This window comes from Pelophylax lessonae (assembly GCF_965119305.1).
Source record: "Pelophylax lessonae genome assembly, chromosome: 3".
NCBI lineage: Eukaryota > Metazoa > Chordata > Amphibia > Anura > Ranidae > Pelophylax > Pelophylax lessonae.
Genome location: NC_138770.1, coordinates 116648556 through 116671923, shown reverse-complemented (window position 1 = coordinate 116671923; position 23368 = coordinate 116648556). Strand labels below are relative to the sequence as shown.

At 41.4% G+C, this 23368-nt stretch overlaps 1 protein-coding gene and 2 pseudogenes across 3 annotated transcripts in view; 2 read left to right on the top strand and 1 right to left on the bottom strand.

Moving 5' to 3' along the window:
* The window catches only part of EVA1A (eva-1 homolog A, regulator of programmed cell death), a 601323-nt gene that overhangs the window by 174482 nt on the left and 403473 nt on the right, over positions 1-23368 (top strand). The gene's annotated exons all lie outside the window — the stretch shown is intronic.
* On the bottom strand, positions 7828-9773 carry LOC309549537 (serine/threonine-protein kinase Nek7-like; annotated as a pseudogene). Its single transcript has 2 exons — positions 9206-9773; positions 7828-8462 (listed from the first exon to the last, which is right to left on the bottom strand). The product of its transcript is annotated as a serine/threonine-protein kinase Nek7-like (transcript).
* Positions 15160-16161, top strand: LOC309549536 (serine/threonine-protein kinase Nek7-like; annotated as a pseudogene). The gene has a single exon. The product of its transcript is annotated as a serine/threonine-protein kinase Nek7-like (transcript).

The window sequence follows — 23368 nt, the reverse complement described above, 5'->3', positions numbered from 1 at the left end:
TAGGCAGCAAAATACAGATGACAGGTGATACCAATTTTTTCCTACTCTATCCAAAACAAAAAAGTTAATGTTTGGTGATGGCTCCTTTACAGAGGAAATGTCCCCCATTTTTCTAATTTTTGATATGGATTTTCCCTTGCTTACAAACTGAACACCAGATGGAAAAACTCAAGACCGTGATTGACTTTTTTTTATTTTTATTTTTTTTCTATTTATTTTTTAACCTAGGAAATTCATTGTTTATTTATATAATGCAAAATAGTACTGCAGGCTATCGAACACTTGCTGCATTTTACTGGATACAGGTTAGAAAATGTTTACAGTATGATTCATTGAAAAGGCCAAACATAAGACCGTACTATGCACAGTTCTAATAGCTGGATATTCATTGTACAAAGGAAGCATTGAATGCAATAACAATTTAGTTCAAATAAATATGTAAGGTGAATAGTGACATTATTACTGTATGTACATACTAATATTCAGGGCTTTTTTTCAGCGGGACGCTGGGTAACGCAGTTCCGGAACCTCCAGTCTGAATGTATACAATGACAAAGGGGTGCTGGGGCCAGTGGGGTGAGCTGAAGAGCATATTGATGCTGGCTGCTGGGGGATCTATTGTTGCTGGGGTGAATCTATTGTTGCTGGTGGGCATTTTGTTGTGGGTGGGGCTTTTTTTGCAGTGGAGGATTTATTGTTGCTTGGGGGAACTATTGTTACTGGGGGCTATTGTTGGGGGGGGGGGAGTCTATTGTTCCAGGGGAGGATTTATTGGGGGGGGAGATTGTTGCAGGGGAGGATTTATTGTTGCTGAGGAACTATTGTTGTTGGGGGTCTATTGTTGCTGATTGCAGGGGATTTATTTTACTGTTTTTTCTATTGCTGCTGGGAGATCGATTTGTTGGGGGGGGGGGGTCTATTGTTGCTGAATCCAGTGGATCTATTTTACTGTTTTTCTAGTTATCATTAAGAAATTCCATACAAATTACCTAGAACCACAATGGGATACTTGGTTCTGTATTCTCTAATGGGGGGGGGGGGGGTACTGGGAGGTGGGCAGAGGGTGGAACCAAAGGACAGCACTCGGAGGTGGGTAGGGGGTGGAGACAAGGGGTGACTCAGAAGAGGGGAGTGCCTGCACCTGTTCTCTGAGAAAAAAAGCCCTGCTAGTATTCATCACGTCATTGCCAGTCTGGGGCTCAGAAATGCTACAGACTCTCTAAAAGTGAAATGGTTAAAGGTGTCAAGAGATATTCCTTCACAAGAACACCGAAAACACAAGGGGCTGGGTAAAATAAAATTGAAAAGTCTTAGAATATACACAGTCAAGGCTGTTTAATGCTATAGTATGAAGAACAAGCAGTTTGAATTTAGAACCAAGACTGAACATATTTAAATACAGCAGTTGGTTTTACGTTTCCTTTTTCCACAGAATTTGACATGAAAGCAAAGCTGAATGGTGTGTCCCCTGCAAATATTAGAACAGGAAAAGGAAATAATAATTGTATATGGACAAACTGTTTTGTTTTTTATGAAGTTTGAAGGGAGACTACACTATTTTAGTTAAAGGGAACCGTGTTCAAAACTGCTCAATATATGAGCAAGCTGAGGTCAAAGAACGAAGAGGGCAGCCAGAACGCAGCACTGACTAATAGAAAAAAAAAAGGTATTCAATAACACGGAGTACTGCAATTTTAGATATAGTAAATACAGAAAATATGGATTTTAAAAAGAATTAACTAGAATTCTAGATTGTTGAATATTTATATTCAAGTGTCAGCAGCAAATTGTCTTAAACAGTTTAGTCTAAACATTTAGTCAAACTATAAACACATCTTTGGTTACCACTGATTAATAATATTCCATTAAATATTGTAACAATATAAAAGGGCATAGTTTTTTTTTTTTTTTTTTTAAAATAACTTCTAGGGCAATAGGCTTCTGCTTAAGAGGTTTTAAAACAGTAATATAGCTTTAAAAGGCACTGTGTGAAAAAGGCATATATGATTTTATTCCCCTTGGACATTCCAGCATAAAATCTATCAAAAATAAAATATTTGAATAAACTGCATGTGGCCTTATTAAAAAAAAAACAGTACTACAATTGCATAGCAAAAAAAAGTGTGAACTATAATGTACTAGTGCTCACAATATTTATCTAAAACAATTTTACTGGCCAAATAAATGAATACGTAAATTATGCACTGGTAAACTATTCCAGCCAATTGTTCGGTCCTATGAGTTATTTATTAAAATAGAAGCAGTTAACAGTTGAGAAAGTAAAACAGGTAGCCGGTACACAGAAGCAGAGGCCAGGACTTGTCAGCAGGGTGATTGTCTCATCTAAGAGATGTACAACATATATAGCATTTCATTTGTAAATCAAAAAATATTAATGTCACAGGAACCTGACTTTGCAAATCAGTTTACTGTTACTGTGGAATACATCATAACAAGTAATTTCTTTTTTCTCTATCGCTCATTGACAGACGTAGTCCTCGGGGATTCAACACCCTCGGGTTATGCTGCCCTCTACAGGAGTAGGACTAGACAGGAAAGAAAACGTTCTGGCCACACCCTAGGGGCAGTCCCAGAGGGTATATCCTCTCACTTCCTGCTCTAGCAAATCAGTTTTTTTCTGTCTAGTTAGGAGTAAGGACCTAGATACCTTGCTGGGATCTTCGGTCCTGGCAGGATTTTTTTCTTAGAAAAGATTTTTTAGACAGCTTTTTTTCTCCAGTGTTCCTGTGAGATCTTCAAGCAAGAAAGCTGAACTGGGCGACGGGCTGGATGTTGAGATCCAGTGGTCACCCCAGTTCAGCCTACGAGCGCGTGCAGGCCATAGCTCCGCGCTGGGTCGGCCGCGACATAGTCCCACTGGACGGGGACTGACCCTGCGAGTTAAACGTCTCGCTGAAACGCCAAAGACCATGAGTCACGGCGTCCGTATTGGTCGACAGCCCTCCTACCTCGGGGGAGAGGGGTACTGTCAGGAGTTGGCGCCCGCCTGGTTCCGGTATGGAGAGTAGTATGTTCCCCCTGACGGGTCTTGTGGTGAACGCGGGCCCCTCTCTGTAATGGTAAGGATGGGTTCCCCTCTATCCTATAACATGTCACAGATCCCCCTAATTGAGTGATTTTTGTGTACAAGAAGCCAGGAGGCTTGGTTTGGGAGCTGACAATCTAATTGTAAAAATGTGAAAATGATTGTAGTCAGTGGCAGTACTAGAACTTTACTGTGATAGTATAAGGTATCCTACCTGTCAGAAGCCACAGGGCGATGTCTATACATGTATACTGCATTCCAGATCATTCCTCCAGCTAAGCAGATGCCTCCCGACGGCCACGGACCGCATACGGCCCGCCAGGGTCCGGTACCGCCGACCACGCTGACCACCATGAGGGTGAAGGGTTGTGAGGCCGAGATCCTTCTGCAGACATGCCGCTATCTGTGCAGGCCGCCGCCATTGTCTGGGTGATCGCACGAGGCCGCCATTTTGGTGTAGCCTCGTGTCTCCAGCATGGGGGCGGCCATGTTTGAGGTGACTCAAACACCTCATGGAGCCAGGGGGAGGCGCCAGCAGGCGTGTTAAGGGGCGGAGCCGCCTCCTTTACCCAGGAAATAGGGCCAAAGACTTCCTGTCTGTAACAGGACAGCACTGAGCAAGCTGATGAAAACTTCTGTGCATCAGGGATGAGCCTTGGGGTCTCTCTCTCTCTCTCTCTCTCTCTCTCTCTCTCTGGTCCAAAAAGGCAGGTAACACTGAGGGGCGCTGTTGCGACTGGGGGACACAAAAAAAAAAAAGTTTTTTACTTTGTCATTTTTTGTCGCTGGCAAGTGTCTTGTATAATCATTGACCCTGCCGCATAGATATCCCCACCTGATCCCCTCAAGGTGGCCGCAGGACCCTCCAGTACCCCACTTGTTTTTAATGCATTATCGGCAGTTTTGGAGTCTTTGGTATCCCGGGTGGGGGTGGCCTGTCAGGGACTGGGGTCAAGAAGCGACCCCCGCCTACCCCTATTGTTTATCAGATACTTCAGGGGCTGTTGTCTCAGGTAATATCTCCTCAGCAGTGAGGAGCACGTTTCTGCCTCCGCCATAGCACAAAGTGGTGGATGCACTAGTTGTGTCCGTCCGGGAAACCTTTAGTCTTGAGGTTACACCGGCAGAGGTAGCTGAGACTGAGATTCCTTTTTGGTACTTGTTAGCCTACCAAAAGGGCGAAGGATTTTCCTTTACCCAAATGGGGTCATTTTGAAACGAACCCCTGTTATTTCCAAACGCATGGCTAGGTGCTATCCGTTTAAGGAATTCCTCTTTATAGGATAGACGGTACCACCTGCTGTCTTGCCACAGACTGTTAGGATAAAAGGACCTCGTAACTAACGAGGACCTTCTGCTCATAAAGAGTTGTTCGTTCCGCGAGGGCGGGCGATAAGGCGAAACCCTCCAAAGCCCCTTTAGAGGGGTTTCAAAGGGCGCTGGTCGGCTAAACAAAAAGTCCGGCTCAGCCAAGCCTGAAGATACAGCCTGATGCGCCCCTACCCATCTCTGGGGTGGGGGGGGATGTCTTCACCGGTTTCTGGAGGACACAGGATCGAGTTTCGATCACTTCCGCCGGTGCGATTCTTCCCTTCTAACATTGAACGGTTTCAGGGGTTCTATTCGAACCTATTCACAATGCCCAGGAAAGAGGGCAAGGTGCGTCCAAATCTGGACTTGGGAAGAAATAGAGTCCATCCGTACAGTGGTGGCCTCCCTGCATCAGGGGGATTTCCTGGCGTCCATAGACATTTAGGAGGCCTATCTTTATATCCCCATCATCGCAGGACATCAGCGTTTTTTCGCTTTCCCAAAGATCATCCCTGGTTCCCACCAGGAGACTGAACTATCTGGGCCTAAGGTTGGATACATCCTGGGCAAGAGAGTTTCTCCTTGCGGAGAAACTCCAGAAGGTTCAGTCAACGATTCGGATGTTGCTGTCCGTCAATTGGCTGGGACTGATGGTGGCCTTCTTAGAGGCAGTACCGTATACCCAGTCTCATACCCGAATTCTCCTGAAGGAGATTCTTTTTTAATGGAATCAGAATTCCGATTCCCTGGACAATCGGATCCGGTTGAGCGAGCGGACCAGGAAGTCTCCGATGCTCAACCAGGGGAAGTCATTTCTTCCGATAGTATCTAGATTACCAATAAGGGTATCGGGACTGAGAGCGATCAGATTTTGTCTGATTTACTGGATCGAGCAGCTCTAGAGCAGCCCGATTCGGATCCAATCGCATATGGCCTCTTCATCCAGAGGTTTTTCACTAGCTGTCCCTTCATTGGGACATCCCGGATGTGGATCTGTTGGCACCTTGGCTTAACAGGAAGGTGCAGAGGTTTGTAGCTCGCGCCGCGATCCTCTAGTGGACGCAGCAGAAACGCTGATCGCCCCGTGGGGGCAGTATCAGCTACGGCATGCCTTCCATCCTCTCAAGTTGCTGCGGGAACTTCTTTGCAGGATAGAGGTGGAGGGAATTCCAGTTATTCTGGAAATTCCGGACTGACCTCGTCGAGCCTGGTACGCCGACTTGGTGAGGCTAGTCGCGGACGCTCCTTGGAGACTTCCTCTCAGGGAGGATTTGCGGTCTCAGGGACCGATCTTCCATCTTGCTTTACAGTCGCTGGCTTAATGGCCTGGCCATTGAGACCCAGGTACTGAAGGACAAGGGAGTGTCAGCTTCAGTTATTCCTACCTCCAGTTAAAGCAAGGAAAGCGACTTCCAGCACATGGAAGTCTTATATTGCATGGTGTGAATCTATTGGATTTCCCCCACATACCTATTCGGTGACCCGAATTTTGGTCTGTCTGCAACAAGGGGTTGAGCAGAAACTATCCTTGAGCACGATCAAGGGTCAGGTTTTCGGCGTTAGCAATCTTCTTTCAAGAAACCTTTGGCTAATCATTCCTTGGTGCGGAATTTCATCCAGGGGGTGCGACATCTGGCTCCGCCAGTGCGCGCACCCTTACCGCCTGGGATCTTAATTTAGTGTGGTTGGTTCTTCAGAAACTTCTCTTTGAAGATATTAGGGAGATTCACTTGCTTATCCCAGAAGGTGGCCTTCTTGGTGGCCATTACTTCTGCACGCAGGGTGTCAGAACTGGCCGCATTATCTTGTCGTTCCCCATATCTGGTGGTTCATAGGGATAAGGTGGTTCTTCTTCCGAATCCATCCTTCCTTCCTAAAGTGGTTTTCAGAGTTTTTCATCTGAATAAAAGTATTGTGTTACCTTCCCCGTGTCCTAAGACTAGCCATCCTTGGGAGTTTGCATTACACTCCTTGGATCGGGTTCAGAAGGATACACTTTACTACGAACTTGTTTTCGTAAGACGGACTCACTTTTTGTGATCACGGATAGCCCTTGAAGGGGGTTGCCTGTGTCTGCCGCGACCATATCTACATGGATCAGTCAGACGGTGGTACAGGCTTATTCTATTAAGGGTCGGAATCCTCCGTTCCCTGTTAGGGCGCACTTCACTTGAGCGCTCAGTACTTCCTGGGCCTATCGCCATCAGGCGTCAGTGGTCCAGGTATGTAAGGCGGCCACCTGGTCGTCGGGACATACCCTTACAAAATTTTATAAGATTGATGTGATGGCATCGGCGGATGCCTCATTTGGCCGCAAGGTTTTGCAGGCCGCAATTTGAGGAGACCGGTGGTCTACCTCGGGTTTTTTTCTGTTGAAAAATTTCTGTTGAGTCTCATCATTGAGGATGAGCATTGTAAACTTCTAGTTGGCACCGGTTGGGCCTTCTAGATTGGATTTGATTTCCATTTTCCCACCCCTCATTTGTGGTACTGCTTTGGGACGTCCCGAGGGTGTTGAATCACCGAGGACTACGTCTGTCAATGAGCGATAGAGAAAAATGGATTTTTGTAAAATCTTACCGTAAAATCCTTTTCTCTTAGCTCATTGACAGATGTAGTACCCGCCCCTCTGTTTTTGAGTTGGGTTGGGTTAAATTCTCTAAACACTGCTTTGTGACATAACTGATTTGCTAGAGCAGGAAGTGAGAGGATATACCCTCTGGGACTGCCCCTAGGGTGTGGCCAGAACGTTTTCTTTCCTGTCTAGTCCTACTCCTGTAGAGGGCAGCATAACCCGAGGGTGTTGAATCACCGAGGACTACGTCTGTCAATGAGCTAAGAGAAAAGGATTTTACGGTAAGATTTTACAAAAATCCATTTATTAAGAACTAAATATATTTGAGAAAAAGGCAAAACAAAGCATTACCATGCACTATAGTTTCAATATTTAAAAAGGCACAATATTTCTCTTTATTATATAAAAAAAAAAAAAATAAGCAATCTGGTAGCACAAGGACTTGAGTTCAAGATGGTATTGATCAACCCCCCCAAATTAGCACGCCAATCCCATTTCATGTGATGTGCCAAAGACTGACCATATTTACATGAAAAAGACATTGTACCTTTCCATTATTGTTTAGAACCATGTCCTGTGAAATTTAGGAAGGCACAGATTAGATTAACAGGCACAATTTGCAGGTGATAACATAGGTATTTCTGTTTTTAAACTATAGCTAAAGAGCACAAGCGACATATCAGGCATTGTAAGAGTTTAAGGCGCTCAATTACAGTCTATAGTAAACATGCTGTTGACATGGCCTAAACCTGGCTGCAGAATGAGGGCAACTTCCTACAGTGCAAATAAAAAAAAAATGGTGCCTTTTTTTAAATAAAAAAAAAAAAAAAAAAAAAAAAAAAAAAAAAAAATTCCCCAAAGCTTAACATTTGGAAAAACTCTGCTTATCCTAGAACTTGTAGATAAAGGGTTTGGAAATGGCCCAAATACCCTTTAAGCAAGTATGATGTTCTAAAACTTTTCCCTCCAACAGTATGTATGGCCTGAAAAATCTTGAAAGTGGAGGACGATGGGTCGGAGTGTCCTGATAAGAACTGTAATCTAGCTGCTGGCGGTCAGGGCGTGAACACGCTGTGCAAGCTCCTACACATAGGGAACATCTGGTCTCTTCTCAGGGTCTGGATTTATACAATTGTTCACCAGCATACGTAACTCCTTAAGAATAGTGATTAGACGGCAATGGCGGATAGTCGCACTGCTCTATCTTCTTACACAAAGAGTACAGGTTCATCTTGTCTCCATAAAATGGATTTTGTAGTGCTGCCATCTCATACAACAGACATCCTAATGACCAAATATCTGATTTGAAGTTGTATCCGTTTTCATGTATCCTTTCTGGTGACATGTAATAGGGGGTACCAACTAAAGAATGTGCAGCTGTGGTATTGGAGCTGAAGAAGCGGCCCAAGCCTAAATCCCCCAGCTTCACCACGCCTGTGGCGGTTATAAACACATTGGCTGGTTTAATATCTCTATGCATGACGCGGTGGGAATGCATATGTTCAGACTTGTATAAAGTACTCGAAATTTCTACTTGAGTAAAAGTACAAGTGCTCGATCAAAAAATTACTTGAGTAGAAGTGGAAGTGCTCGCAGAAAAAGTTACTTAAGTAGAAGTACTAAAGTATTCAACATTTTTTTTACTTAAGTATTGCAAGTAGTTTTTTCAAAAAATTTGCTACTTAAGTACTAAAAGTAAAAAGTACCAGTAGTTTTGAAAAAAAAATTCTACTCAAGTACTGAAAGTAGAAGTACAAGTACTGTGTTATGTAGTTATTAAAGAAATAAGTCAAAAGTTTGAACATCATATTGTTTTTATTATTTCAAATGATTTATTCAAATGATTAACCTGTGTTTGTTAGTAGTTTCTTGATGCACTTTAAGCGCTGTAGCACCATTTATTTGTTTGTTTCATATTTTCTTTTTATTGGAAAGATTTGGTATTGCAGCTTTTATTATACACAGCCTTTATTTTCGTATGCGCTGATTTACAAATGACATTATACACATTTTTTTGAGCTTTATGCAACCTGCCATCTACTGTTCTGGCAGTGGTAATTTTTTTAAAAGTAACGAGTAACTATGCAGCACAAAAAAAAAAATACTTGAGTAGAAGTATCGAAATCATCGAAAAAATGTAGTGAAGTAAAAGTAGAAGTAGGAGAAAAAAATTCTACTCTAGGAAAGTACAGATACCGCATTTCGGTACTTAAGTACAGTACTTAAGTAGTTCTACTTCGTTACTATACATCTCTGCATATGTTCCAAGGCACTGCACAGCTGCACAAAATATTTCCAAACCATCCTCTCAGGGATCAGCCGTTTCTGCTTCTTAAAATGCTTTATCATCCTAGATAGGTCCCCAGCATCTGCCAGTTCCAGGACTCTATTCAGTTCATGGTCCTCAATGAAGGAAGCGTAATATTTAATGACATTTGGGTGGTTCAGTTGCTTAAGGAGGTCAATCTCTTTGATACAGTCAGCTCTTGCCTTGGCATCCATCAAATCAAAAATCTGAACTTTTTTTTAAAGCAACAGGGACTCCATCCAAAAGGCATCTGGCTTTGTATACTTCACTAAACTGGCCCCTGCCAATTTTCTTCTCAATCTGGAAATTGGCTAGCGTATTATACCCCATGTCTGGTCTCAGTGGCTTCTGTGGCTGGAACTGAGGCACTGGTGGTCCCTGCATGGCCTGACACTGATCTGCCATTATCTTGGATGCACAAGCACCGCAGAGCTCTGGACAGAACGCCGCCGTTCCAGGCTGTCTAGTCACCGCACATACACACCGACCGGCCACCTGCACCGCGGGCCGCACAACTCCTCACAGCAGAGCGCGGCCTCACCGTGACTGACTTAACTAAGAAATGCAGTCACTTTGAACTCAGTTGCATAGAGAATCTTGTCCTGTAGGACAGAAAATGACTTCCGTCTGGTTAGTTGGGTGATATAGGCTCTTGGAGGATCCAAGCTACCTTCCAAGTCAGAGCAAGACAGGCTTTTTCATTGACTAAGGGTTTAAGAGAGCATCAGACGGGACATACTAAAACATTTAATGTGAAAATGGCTTAATGTAGCTTAATGTGTAATAAAGTGCCTAAACCTTAATCAATTGCCCTGAAACTTTGCACAGACTAAGTTTTTAACTTTCCTAATATATCCTAGAAGTTTCATGTAGTTTGGTCTTCCAGGAGGCAAACAAGGGACATTAAGCTTGTTTTTTGGGGAGCTTAATGTGGCTTAATGTACAAAAAAGAGCTTAGATGTTAACCAATTTCCCCCAAACTTCACACAATAGAAGACTCTATTGATGCTAAGATAGTCTGAAAATTTTAGCTCATTTGGTAAATCACACCAAAAGTTATTCACATTAAGCTATTTTTTTACAATACTAAAACGTTTAATGTCCACGGCTTAATGTAAAAAGAGCTTAACGTACCAAAATGTGCCTTAACCTCAACCAATTGTCCTGAAACTTTGCACAGCCCAAGTTCTGCACTTCCCAAAGCTATCTTGGAGGTTTCATCGATTTTGGTCTCCCACGTGGAAAACTGGGGACATTAAGCTCTTTTTTTGGGGAGCTTAATGTGGCTTAACGTACAAAAAAGAGCTTAGATGTGAACCAATTTCCCCCAAACTTGGCACAAAAGAAGAGTCTGTCTATTCCAACATATTCTGAAAATTTCAGATCATTTGGTAAATCACACCAAAAGTTATTCACATTAAGCTCTTTTTGTACAATACTAAAACATTTAATGTCCTTAGCTTAATGTGAAAAGAGCTTAATGTACCAAAATGTGCCTAAACCTCAACCAATTGTCTTGAAACTTTGCACAGCCCAAGTTCTGCACTTCCCTAAGCTATCCTGGAGGTTTCATCGATTTTGGTCTCCCACACGAAAAACTGGGGACATTAAGCTCTTTTTTTGGGGAGCTTAATGTGGCTTAACGTACAAAACAGAGCTTAGATGTGAACCAATTTCCCCCAAACTTGGCACAATAGAAGAGTCTGTCTATTCCAACATATTCTGAAAATTTCAGATCATTTGGTAAATCACACCAAAAGTAATTCACATTAAGCTCTTTTTAGCAATCATAAAAACGCATAGCTTAATGTGAAAAGAGCTTAACGTACCAAAATGTGCCTAAACCTCAACCAATTGTCTTGAAACTTTGCACAGCCCAAGTTCTGCACTTCCCAAAGCTATCCTGGAGGTTTCATCGATTTTGGTCTCCCACACGGAAAACTGGGGACATTAAGCTCTTTTTTTGGGGCGCTTAATGTGGCTTAACATACAAAAAAGAGCTTAGATGTGAACCAATTTCCCCCAAACTTGGCACAATAGAAGAGTCTATCTATTCCAACATATTCTGAAAATTTCAGATCATTTGGTAAATCACACCAAAAGTAATTCACATTAAGCTCTTTTTAGCAATCATAAAAACGCATGGCTTAATGTGAAAAGAGCTTAACGTACCAAAATGTACCTAAACCTCAACCAATTGTCTTGAAACTTTGCACAGCCCAAGTTCTGCACTTCCCAAAGCTATCCTGGAGGTTTCATCGATTTTGGTCTCCCACACGGAAAACTGGGGACATTAAGCTCTTTTTTTGGGGAGCTTAATGTGGCTTAACGTACAAAAAAGCTTAGATGTGAACCAATTTCCCCCAAACTTGGCACAATAGAAGAGTCTATCAATTCCAACATATTCTGAAAATTTCAGATCATTTGGTGGAAATTGGTTCACATCTAAGCTCTTTTTTGTACGTTAAGCCACATTAAGCGCCCCAAAAAAAGAGCTTAATGTCCCCAGTTTTCCGTGTGGGAGACCAAATTTGATGAAACCTCCAGGATAGCTTTGGGAAGTGCAGAACTTGGGCTGTGCAAAGTTTCAAGACAATTGGTTGAGGTTTAGGCACATTTTGGTACATTAAGCTCTTTTCACATTAAGCTAAGGACATTAAATGTTTTAGTATTGTACAAAAAGAGCTTAATGTGAATAACTTTTGGTGTGATTTATCAAATGATCTGAAATTTTCAGAATATGTTGGAATTGATAGACTCTTCTATTGTGCCAAGTTTGGGGGAAATTGGTTCACATCTAAGCTCTTTTTTGTACGTTAAGCCACATTAAGCTCCCCAAAAAAAGAGCTTAATGTCCCCAGTTTTCCACGTGGGAGACCAAATTTGATGAAACCTCCAGGATAGCTTTGGGAAGTGCAGAACTTGGGCTGTGCAAAGTTTCAAGACAATTGGTTGAGGTTTAGGCACATTTTGGTACTTTAAGCTCTTTTCACATTAAGCTATGCGTTTTTATGATTGCTAAGAAGAGCTTAATGTGAATAACTTTTGGTGTGATTTACCAAATGATCTGAAATTTTCAGAATATGTTGGAATAGATAGACTCTTCTATTGTGCCAAGTTTGGGGGAAATTGGTTCACATCTAAGCTCTTTTTTGTACGTTAAGCCACATTAAGCGCCCCAAAAAAAGAGCTTAATGTCCCCAGTTTTCCGTGTGGGAGACCAAAATCGATGAAACCTCCAGGATAGCTTTGGGAAGTGTAGAACTTGGGCTGTGCAAAGTTTCAAGACAATTGGTTGAGGTTTAGGCACATTTTGGTACATTAAGCTCTTTTCACATTAAGCTATGCGTTTTTATGATTGCTAAAAAGAGCTTAATGTGAATAACTTTTGGTGTGATTTACCAAATGATCTGAAATTTTCAGAATATGTTGGAATAGATAGACTCTTCTATTGTGCCAAGTTTGGGGGAAATTGGTTCACATCTAAGCTCTTTTTTGTACGTTAAGCCACATTAAGCGCCCCAAAAAAAGAGCTTAATGTCCCCAGTTTTCCGTGTGGGAGACCAAATTCGATGAAACCTCCAGGATAGCTTTGGGAAGTGCAGAACTTGGGCTGTGCAAAGTTTCAAGACAATTGGTTGAGGTTTAGGCACATTTTGGTACATTAAGCTCTTTTCACATTAAGCTAAGGACATTAAATGTTTTAGTATTGTACAAAAAGAGCTTAATGTGAATAACTTTTGGTGTGATTTATCAAATGATCTGAAATTTTCAGAATATGTTGGAATTGATAGGCTCTTCTTTTGTGCCAAGTTTGGGGGAAATTGGTTCACATCTAAGCTCTTTTTTGTACGTTAAGCCACATTAAGCTCCCCAAAAAACAAGCTTAATGTCCCTAGTTTGCCTCCTGGAAGACCAAACAACATGAAACTTCTAGGATATATTATGACAGTTAAAAACTTAGTCTGTGTAAAGTTTCAGGGCAATTGGTTATGGTTTAGGCACTTTATTACACATTAAGCTACATTAAGCCATTTTCACATTAAATGTTTTAGTATGTCCCCATCAGACTTTATAGTAGGGATCAGAAAGTGGGCTGCGGTCATCCATGATCTAGAGATATGGACCAAGGGCTCTTTGTAAGATGCTAATCAAGTATCGCCTAGAACCTGACTACCCTCTGAGGCTGTATCATGCTTGAATTGTATGTAAATGTGCCCATGTGCCATTAGAAGCCAGGCAGGTTGGAAAGACAGGGAGATTCATGTTTTATGTATTGCTTTAACAAATTAGTTCACAAATGTAACTCTCCTGAGGGGAAAAAAATAAATTTAATTTTATATAGATTTCTTCTTATTTTCCATACCTCTACCAGTGCTGTTGTATCCAAAATGGAAACTGCTCATCTGTTTTATAACATTTCCTCATGGAAGGACATAATAGGTCATATTTTTATATACAGCTTTAATTGGCTATTTCTGCAACTAATACATATGTAGAGGAGGACACTGTCAACAGTTCTCATTTTGAAGATAAGTGAATGTTCGTTGCAATGTCTTTAAGGAGAGCTGTTGTGACCTGTGGTGGCCACAAATTGGTGATAAATTCAAGTATCCATTGGCATTTCAGGAAGTTTCTGATAATAAATTAAGGGTTTTTAATATTTAAGATCACAAACTGCCAAGTGATTTCCCAATATAGCTCCCTACCCCCTTGCCAGACTGTCGAAGTACAACTTAAATATCCTGAATTTATGTACATGTGGGAAACCTTGTTTTGGATAGCGTATGTAAATATTAGAAGTCTCAGGTTTTATTGCGGTCTGTTTCCTTTAACCACTTCTGGACCGGGCATTTTTCTGACACTTGTTGTTTTACAAGTTCAAATCCGCTTTTTTTTTTTTTTGCTAGAAAATTACTTAGAACCCCAACCCCAGTACAAACATTGATACTTAAAAATACCCATAGGCGGCACTTTAAACTGGTAACCTGTAGAAATTTTTACAGTTAGAGGGGGTCTAGGGCTCAAATGATTGCTCTCGCTCGAACGATTGCAGCGATACCTCGCATGTGTGGTTTGAACACTGTTTACATATGTGGGTGGGACTTGCATATGCATCTGCTTCTGCGCACGAGCTAACGGGGACAGGGCGCTTTAATTTGTTTCCTAATTTTTTTATTTTTACACTTTAAAAAAAAAAAAAAAATACTGTGCCTTAGTTGGCTTCATCTTTCTCTCTCCACAGATGTGCAGTTTTTTTTGTTTTTTTTCATTAACTGAGGATTCAGGAGAGCATTAGACTTTAAAGAAGGGGGTTAGAAAGTGGGGTGAGGTCACCCATTGTCCAGAGATATGGATCCAGGAATCTTTTAAGATGCTAATGCAAGTATCCTCTAGAATCTGACCTAAAGCAAGTATCCTCTAGAATCTGATCTTTCTCTGAGGCTGTATTGTGATTGAAATGAATGTAAATAAGTCAGAGCTGTAAGAAACCACCCAGGTAAAGCTGGGTACACGCTGGCTGAAAATATGCAGAGGATGGTCAGTTTGGCTGGACTGGGATGACTTTCAGCCCATGTGTATAGGCTTACGACCAGCTTCTGTAAAGCGGGCATGCTGGAAAACCAGCATCTGACCACAGTTTGATCAGTGCTGGCAGCCTATGGCTGCAAACACTGAATAGTGTGTTCTGGAGGGGAGGCAGTCCCCCTGTCAGTACAGCAATCTCCTCCACTGTGCTGTTGTGTTCCAACATCGCTTGTGTTAGTATGCTGTTCTGTCAAATATTTTTTTTTTTTTTTTGCTGAGTTGAACATAAGAAAACTTGGTGTGTACCCAGCTTTAAGAAAAGACTGGTAGGTTCCGTTTTTTTTTTTCTGCTATTTTTGTGCAATAAAATGGAAGTACACTTACGGAGTTTTGCGGCCCGCGGTGCAGGTGGCCGGTCGGTGTGTACATGCGGTGACAAGACAGCCGGAACGGTGGCGGTCTGTACAGAGCTCTGTGGTGCTTGTGCATCCAAGATAATGGAAGATCAGTTTCAGGCCATGCAGGGACCACCAGTGCCTCCGTTCCAGCCACAGAAGCCACTGAGACCAGACATGGGGTATAATACGCTAGCCAATTTCCAGATTGAGAAGAAAATTGGCAGGGGCCAGTTTAGTGAAGTATACAGAGCCAGATGCCTTTTGGATGGAGTCCCTGTTGCTTTAAAAAAAGTTCAGATTTTTGATTTGATGGATGGCAAGAGCTGACTGTATCAAAGAGATTGACCTCCTTAAGCAACTGAACCATCCAAATGTCATTAAATATTATGCTTCCTTCATTGAGGACAATGAACTGAATATAGTCCTGGAACTGGCAGATGCTGGGGACCTTTCTAGGATGATAAAGCATTTTAAGAAGCAAAAACAGCTGATCCCTGAGAGGACGGTTTGGAAATGTTTTGTGCAGTGCCTTGGAACATATGCAGTCCTGCCATATCATGCATAGATATTAAACCAGCCAATGTGTTTATAACCGCCACAGGTGTGGCAAAGCTGGGGGATTTAGGCTTGGGCAGCTTCTTCAGCTCCAAAACCAAAGCTGCACATTCTTTAGTTGGTACCCCCTATTACATGTCACCAGAAAGGATACATGAAAACGGATACAACTTCGAATCAGATATTTGGTCATTAGGATGTCTGATGTATGAGATGGCAGCACTACGAAGTCCATTTTATGGAGACAAGATGAACCTGTACTCTTTGTGTAAGAAGATAGAGCAGTGCGACTATCCACCATTGCCGTCTGATCACTATTCTGAGGAGTTACGTATGCTGGTGAACAATTGTATAAATCCAGACCCTGAGAAGAGACCAGATGTTACCTAATGTGTATGAGGTTGCAAAGCGTATGTACGCCCTGACCGCCAGCAGCTAGTTTAAAGTTCTTATCAGGACACTCCGACCCATCGTCCTCCATTTTCCATAACCAATTACCTTCAGAAGTCACATAATTAGTGAAATTATGTCTACCTGTGTGCAATTTAAGTGTCACATGACCTGTCACTACATATACAAGCCTTTTTTTGAAAGGCCCCAGAGGCTGCAACACCTAAGCAAGAGGTACCACTAACACTGCCATGAAGATCAAGGAACTCTCCAAACAAGTAAGGGGCAATGTTCTTAAGTACAAGTCAGGGTTAGGTTTTAAAAAAAATATCCAAATCTTTGATCCCCAGGCGCAAAATCAAATCTATCATAACCAAATGGAATAGAACATGGCACAACAGCAAACCTGCCAAGAGACGGCTACCCACCAAAACTCACGGACCAGGCAAGGAGGGCATTAATCAGAGAGGCAGCACGGAGACCTAAGGCAACCCTGGAGGAGCTGCAGAGTTCCACAGCAGAGACTAGAGTATCTGTACATAGGCCGACAATAAGCCGTACGCTCCATAAAGTTGGGCTTTATGGCAAAGTGGCCAGAAGAAAGCCATTACTTTCAGCAATAAACAAAATGGCACGTTTGGAGTTTGCGCAAAGGCATGTGGGAGACTCCCAATGTATGGAGGAAGGTGCTCTAGTCTGAGATCAAAATTGAACTTTTCGGCCATCAAAGAAAACGCTATGTCTGTCGCAAACCCAACCCAACACATCACATCACGCAAAGAACACCATCCCCACAGTGAAACATGGTGGTGGCAGCATCATGCTGTGAGGATATTTTTCAGCAGCTGGGACGAAAATGCTTTTGCAAGGCACTGTAAAAGGAAAAGTCAAGGATCGGGCTAGTAATACACCTATGCAATATCAATCGCCTATGACCATAGAAGTTAAAACAGGTACCCTAGTTTAGAACACAAACTACCTGATTTTTTTTTTTTTTTTAAGCTATGCTCAAAATTTGGGCACTTGCCAAAAATGGGCCACCTTTTTATGTTACCCATAGACCTAATTTAATCTGAAGAAATGCTCAAAGGCAAAGAATTTAATAGATCAGAGGGTGTTGCATTGCAACAGAAGTGTGTAAATCTGTCCATAGACATTAAAGGATGGTCAGATATACAGTAATGATCAAACTAGCCCCATAGCTTGCTTGCTGCAAGCACTTGCATGTATCGTTCTCTATACATGATTGGGTTGCCATTTACCCAAAATGTTTTGGGTGCCACACAGGAATTTAGACTCACTAGATCTGTTTGAGAACTAATTTTATTTAATGTCTATGGGCGATTAAAATCATTAAGAGTTTACTAGATTTGTCTTTGTTTGCAGATTAGAAATATTTTTTGATAGCTGTTCTAACTCTACCAACCATTACAATCTGGAATAGAGGAATAAACAGTTAATCCCCTGTATTAGTGAAGAGCAAAGTGGAGGCTACTAGTGTCTTAAATAACTACACATACTGTACAAAATGTAAATGGGAGAGGTTATAGCAGATGTAGCACCCTCCTAGAAAGGTGCTAGGTAAAAGCATTGTTTGCTGCATCTGCTTATCAGGGGAGCCTGATCAGTAGTTTTGCCTGTTACATGTGTCCATGTGTGATTCACTTGGTCTGAGGGAGTGTCCCCACTGTATCCAATAGGGGAGCCTGTTGGACAGTGGAGGAAACCCAGCCAGTGAAACACAGGCTTTTGTGGCTGTCCCAGTGGGAGGGCACAACTGCAGTGCATCCTGGGATAGGTGATAATAGCCGGGGGCGCATGTGACGGGGCATCTTTGGGCAGGAAGCCAGGTCCCAGGAGGAGGGTAACGACTGTCTCTCCTCCTGTCAGTATGGAAGGTGGTCACAGGCAGTCGGCCTAGGGGACTAGAAGTGTGGTGCTGAGCGAGGAGGTCCAGTGGATAATGACCAGGGATTTGAAGGCAGAGCAACCTGAGGGAAACTAGCTTAGCAGAATATAAGTGGAATAAATAACCAAAAAAGGAGGAGGTGGTGATGTCAAAACATAGGTGTGTGACAAGGCGGGGGTGATGTCAAAACATAGGTGTGTGACAAGGCAAGTACAATCTGGTGGATTAACCACTTGACGACCTGAATATTTACTCTTACACCATGACCAGACCATTTTTTGCTATACGGCACTGCGGTACTTTAACGAACAATTGTGCTGTCATACACTGTGTACATTAATGAAATGTATGTCCTTTATTTTTCCCACAAATGGCTTTCTTTTGGTGGTAAATAATGGATATAACCTAAAAGTGAATTTGTATTCTTATTCTTATTATTATTACAAATGAAAACCTCAAAGGAAAAGTCACCTAGGTTTCTCTACCCACTGACTTAATACATTTTGCCAATAGGGAATTTTTTGCATAAATCTCAGGAATTGGGAATATTGACTTCTCCAATTATTCGCTGCTTTTTTTTTTTTTTTTTTTTTAACCACCAAATACCCACTGAAAAGTTTTTCCACAATATAGAATTACACAAACCCAGTCAAGTCACATTGGTCACCATGGGCCCTCTTCTGGATTTCATCAGAAACCCAAGTCTTGATGATATCCCTTTTAATCATTTAAACCAAACTCCAGCCAAAATGTTTTTACTTTGGATAATGTCAGGTTTTTACTTCTGTCTTTTGACCATCATTGGGTGGATTTGTTTTTACTTCCTATCTCTTTGGTGCCTGTACAAGAACTAGGATTGGAAGGCAGAGTCTATCAATGAAAACATTGTCATAAGTTCGAATGCTACCCAGCTCTAATAAAATGTGTTTTCTTCGGTGTCCTTATTGGAGAGAAGGTTCTAACCCTTCCGCACTCCAAAAACTTTTTGGATGACTTTGGGCTTTAATCACTGATTCCCACATGACTTATTCCTGCAACTTAATTCAGTTTTCCTTGTTCCATTTTGTTTGGCTGTCACCTTTTATGCAAGTGGGATAAATTTACTAAAACTAATACTCCGAATCTGGTGCAGCTGTGCATGGTAGTCAGTTTCTAACTTCAGCTTGTTAAGCTTTGGTAATAAAACCTGAGGGCTGATTGATTGGTTTGTATGCAGAGCTACACCATATTTTGCGTACTCCAACTTTAGTAAATATACTCCAATATATTTAGGGACAATAGGACTGTAATGCATAGAAACTGTAACATTCTGCTTTTATCCCACTGCATTTTGTACAACCTTTTGATAGCTATCAATATACTTTAGCTGACTTTAAACATATTTTTATCTACTAATACCATCAATTGCATTTGTATGAGGAGGCTTTAATCTGCTTCCCTTGTTCTCAATTGAGGCAATTGTAAGTGCCAGTTGTTGCTCTGCAAATATTGTAGAATTTACCCCCGGCAACTACTATGAATCAAGAGAGTGGATGAGTTCAGGAATCTTCCCTGCTGTGCACCTTAGAATACACTGATCAGCGCTGCTGGCAACGATTAAACTAAAACATACCAACTGCGCTGTTCGAGTGGTGGTGTCAATGGTGAATGGAGCTGTGCTGCAACTGCCCCAATTGCATGCATTTGCATGATATTGATCCTGGCATTTAGGGGGTTAAAACGGCTGGTGAAGAGGAAATATAACCTCCCCCACACCCATCAAAAGCTATTGAAAAGCGATCCATGAGTCCCTTCAGAGGAGCAGCAGTCTTTGCCGCTAGTGTGACCGAACCTTTACTTTTTTCTTTTCATAATCTTTGCAGCAATATTAGAAGTATCATATTGGATAATTCACAAAAGGGTTGACCTTACATTTTTAATGCAAGTACCAACTGCATGAAAAAGTATTACACAATGATTACACAAGTTTATATGGGAACTCCTTAAAGAGGCCCTTTCACAAAACCATTAATTTCCACAATCTTCCAATAGGATTAGGTATATTTAATGTATTTTAGACCTGTTTACCTACCAAAGCTCTCCTTGTGTAGATAGCCCAAAGTCCTGAGATGGCTGCTGGGCTCTGCCATTTTGAATGTGATGCCAGCAGTCAATGCAGACTCTGAGCTGTCTTAAATTACACTCTATAGCAGGGGTCTTTAAACTATGGCTCTCTAGATATTCAGGAACTACAATTCCAATCATGCCTAATCATGTCTGTGAATGTCAAGAGTTTTACAATGCCTCATAGGATGTGTAGTTCTGCAAAAGCTAGAGGGCCATAGTTTGATCCCTGCTCTTTAGTATTCTGCTTTTGCTCCCCTCTGGCAGCTATATAAAAGCTTTTCTGCATCTCCTTGGATGCCAAAATTACCTATGCGAGCACACTGAATGTCATAAGCCCTGCCGTCTACTATTATCTCATTACAAAGTGGGATGGAGCAGTTCTAGGGAATTTGACTCTTCCTGTAGTAGTCTGGGAGATGGAGAGCTAGCGAATTTTAATCACATTAAAATTAATATTGTAAGCAAATAATAAAAAACAATTCTACTGTGCTGTAATCTTTTTTTATATTTTGTTGGAGACAGTCCTTTATAATTTACTAGATGCTATCTGGCAATAACTATATTTTCTCTATACTTCCATAGGCACCTGGTAGAACCACAGTTTTATGAGACATTAGGCAGTTAAGCATCTTTCTTTTACAAAGCTTTTTTATTGGGTTTAGATGTTTCAAAAAGGCATACAGAAAAGTAAATTGACACTCTAATAGTACAAAGCAAAAATAATGGGGTTACTGACCAACATGGTTATCAGAAAGGAAAAATAGGATTAAGAAAAAAAAGGGTGGCGGGTGGTGTTTAAACGTGACAGAAAATTAGCTGTGTGAATAGGTAAGTATAAATGGCCAGGTAAGAAACAAAACCTATGAAAGGAGAAAAGAGAGGGATGAGAGGATCCCACAGCGTACTGGCGTCTCTCAGCCTCTCAGCTAATGGAAAAGTGGAATCGCGACGCGTTTCGCTCAAGTCGCTTCCTCAGACGATTCCTGTAACCCTGAAAGATACAATACCCTTTCTCAGGTTTTGGCTTTTTGTCAGTTGTAGTCCTCCTCCCCCTAATTCAAGGCCTGGGTTATATGTGGAAACATTTGGGGTCTTCCCATGTTTGGAATGAAGTGATGCAGTATGCCAACATGTACTGGTGGTCATGTGGATTCTTTGTCCTGCATGGTTACAAGTTCAGACTCTCTTCCATTTCTTCATCCTCTAACTCTGTGGATTCATCCTCTGTATTTTCCTCCTCTGTCATTTCTAAAGTTCTTCAACTCTCCAAGTATAACGAATACAGTTTATGATGGAAAGAACAGAGGGTTGAGATTCAGAGTCCTCAGAAAGGAGTTTAACATGTTAAGTGCCTCTCTTGTTAACTTATCCATGGGAGCTGGTGGAGGAATGTTATTGGCACACTACTGCCAGCCATGGAAGGCCTCTTCCTCCACAGCACCTTCCCAGGGATAGTCTCCCATTAGAGTAACAAAAAGACCAGCAAAAGCCCAGGAATCTATACTTGTTGTCACAACCAAATACTCCTCACTCTTCAAGGGACTCTGCTCTGGGGATAGATATGGGATAATGTGTGATATTGAAGTGACAATGTTGCCAATAGCCTGAGATAGGCCAAAGTCACACAATTTGATACTGTAGCATTCCTTGTCCATAAGCAAGACGTCTGGCTTAAGGTCTCTATGCTCCAATCTTCGGCTATGCATGAAATCCAGAGCCCTAGCCAACTGTTTTGCACAGCGTTTTGCCATTATTATGGAATTCCTATCTGAAATAAGATGGAAAACCTTTTGAGACATTTCAATATCACATGAAATACAATAAACAATGTTAATTGGCTTTAATTGCTTCAAAGGAATTTGCTGTGCTGACTTGCAGCTTTCATGAATGTCAATTCACTCACAACCAAGGGGTGTATGGATCACCAAAAAAAACCAAAGCAGTTTGACATTTTTCCTTGTTCCTTTTTGTTCAGCTGTCACTTTTTTCGTGCAATAAGTAATATGTTTAGGCAGAACAAGGTTGATGTTTTCTAAAGTTTGAAAGAGAATTGAAAGTTCTACAGATTTTTATCTCAAACTTTACTTTGTATGCCCTTTTTTTGGTAGCAATCCATTAACTTGAGCTGACTTCAAATGTCATGTATTTGTATGAATAAGCTTTAATCTGCTTCCCTTGTTCTGGAGTGAGCCAGTTATCAATGCCGCACACTCTCACAGTAGCCTAAACATGCACTTCTCTTCTAAAAATCATGTAGCTGTAAAGATAGATTTTGATTTGTTCTCAATATGTCTAGATTGAGCAAAATGTGGAGATATTGGCAGTAGCAATCACTTAGAATATTTTTTTTCTATGAAACCTGGTCAGTTGAGGTCAGTAACTATTCAAATTTTGTTTTAATTTTCTTGGTTGTAGTTTTAGGGAGAACTGAACCAAATGTACAAACACCTCACCTCAGGCTCAATGAGTTTATGTAGGGTTCCAGCTGTAGATAATGGGTCGTCCGGTAGGGTGAAGAGGAACCTTGTGGATCTTGGGGAGGCTATAAAACGTTGGAGTTTGTGGATATTTGATTTTGATGTAATCATATAGGTCCTTTGTGATCGTGCCTGCCTGGTGGGTTTGATCAATAAAGGAATGAAATTCCATATTGGATCTCTCCACCATCCTAGCAGGTATGGATCTGTACCATTCCTTGTTATTTAAGAGATAACACATATCTTTGTACGCTGAATTGTCCATTACTACAACATTGCCCCCCTTAGCGGAAGATTTTATTACAATGTTTTTGTTGCTTTGCAAGTTTCGTAATGCCGATTGTTCCTGATTGGACAGATTATGTGATTTAAGATTTTTTTTTTGAGGTTTTTTTGGATGTTTTTTCCAATTTTGCGATGTCTTTAAGGACCTGTTTTATAAAAATGACAATATTAGGATTTGTGTTCAAAGGGGGAAACTTGGTGGAGCGCTTTTTGAAGAAATTGGATCGGGGAGACGTATCCGCCTCCACACTGTCAAGTAATTCCCCCAAATCTATCTGGTCAATCAAATCTAAGGTGTTATTCTCCTCATAAAGTAAGTCCCGTAGGGCTTTGAATTCACGCATACTATATTTTGACCAATCAGTAGTGTCGATGTTATTACCCGATTTGTCATACATACATCTTCGTAATAGTTTGCAAGCAAAGAGATGTAAGTCTGTTACTATTTCAAATGGATCAAAGTCTTGCTCAGGGCAAAA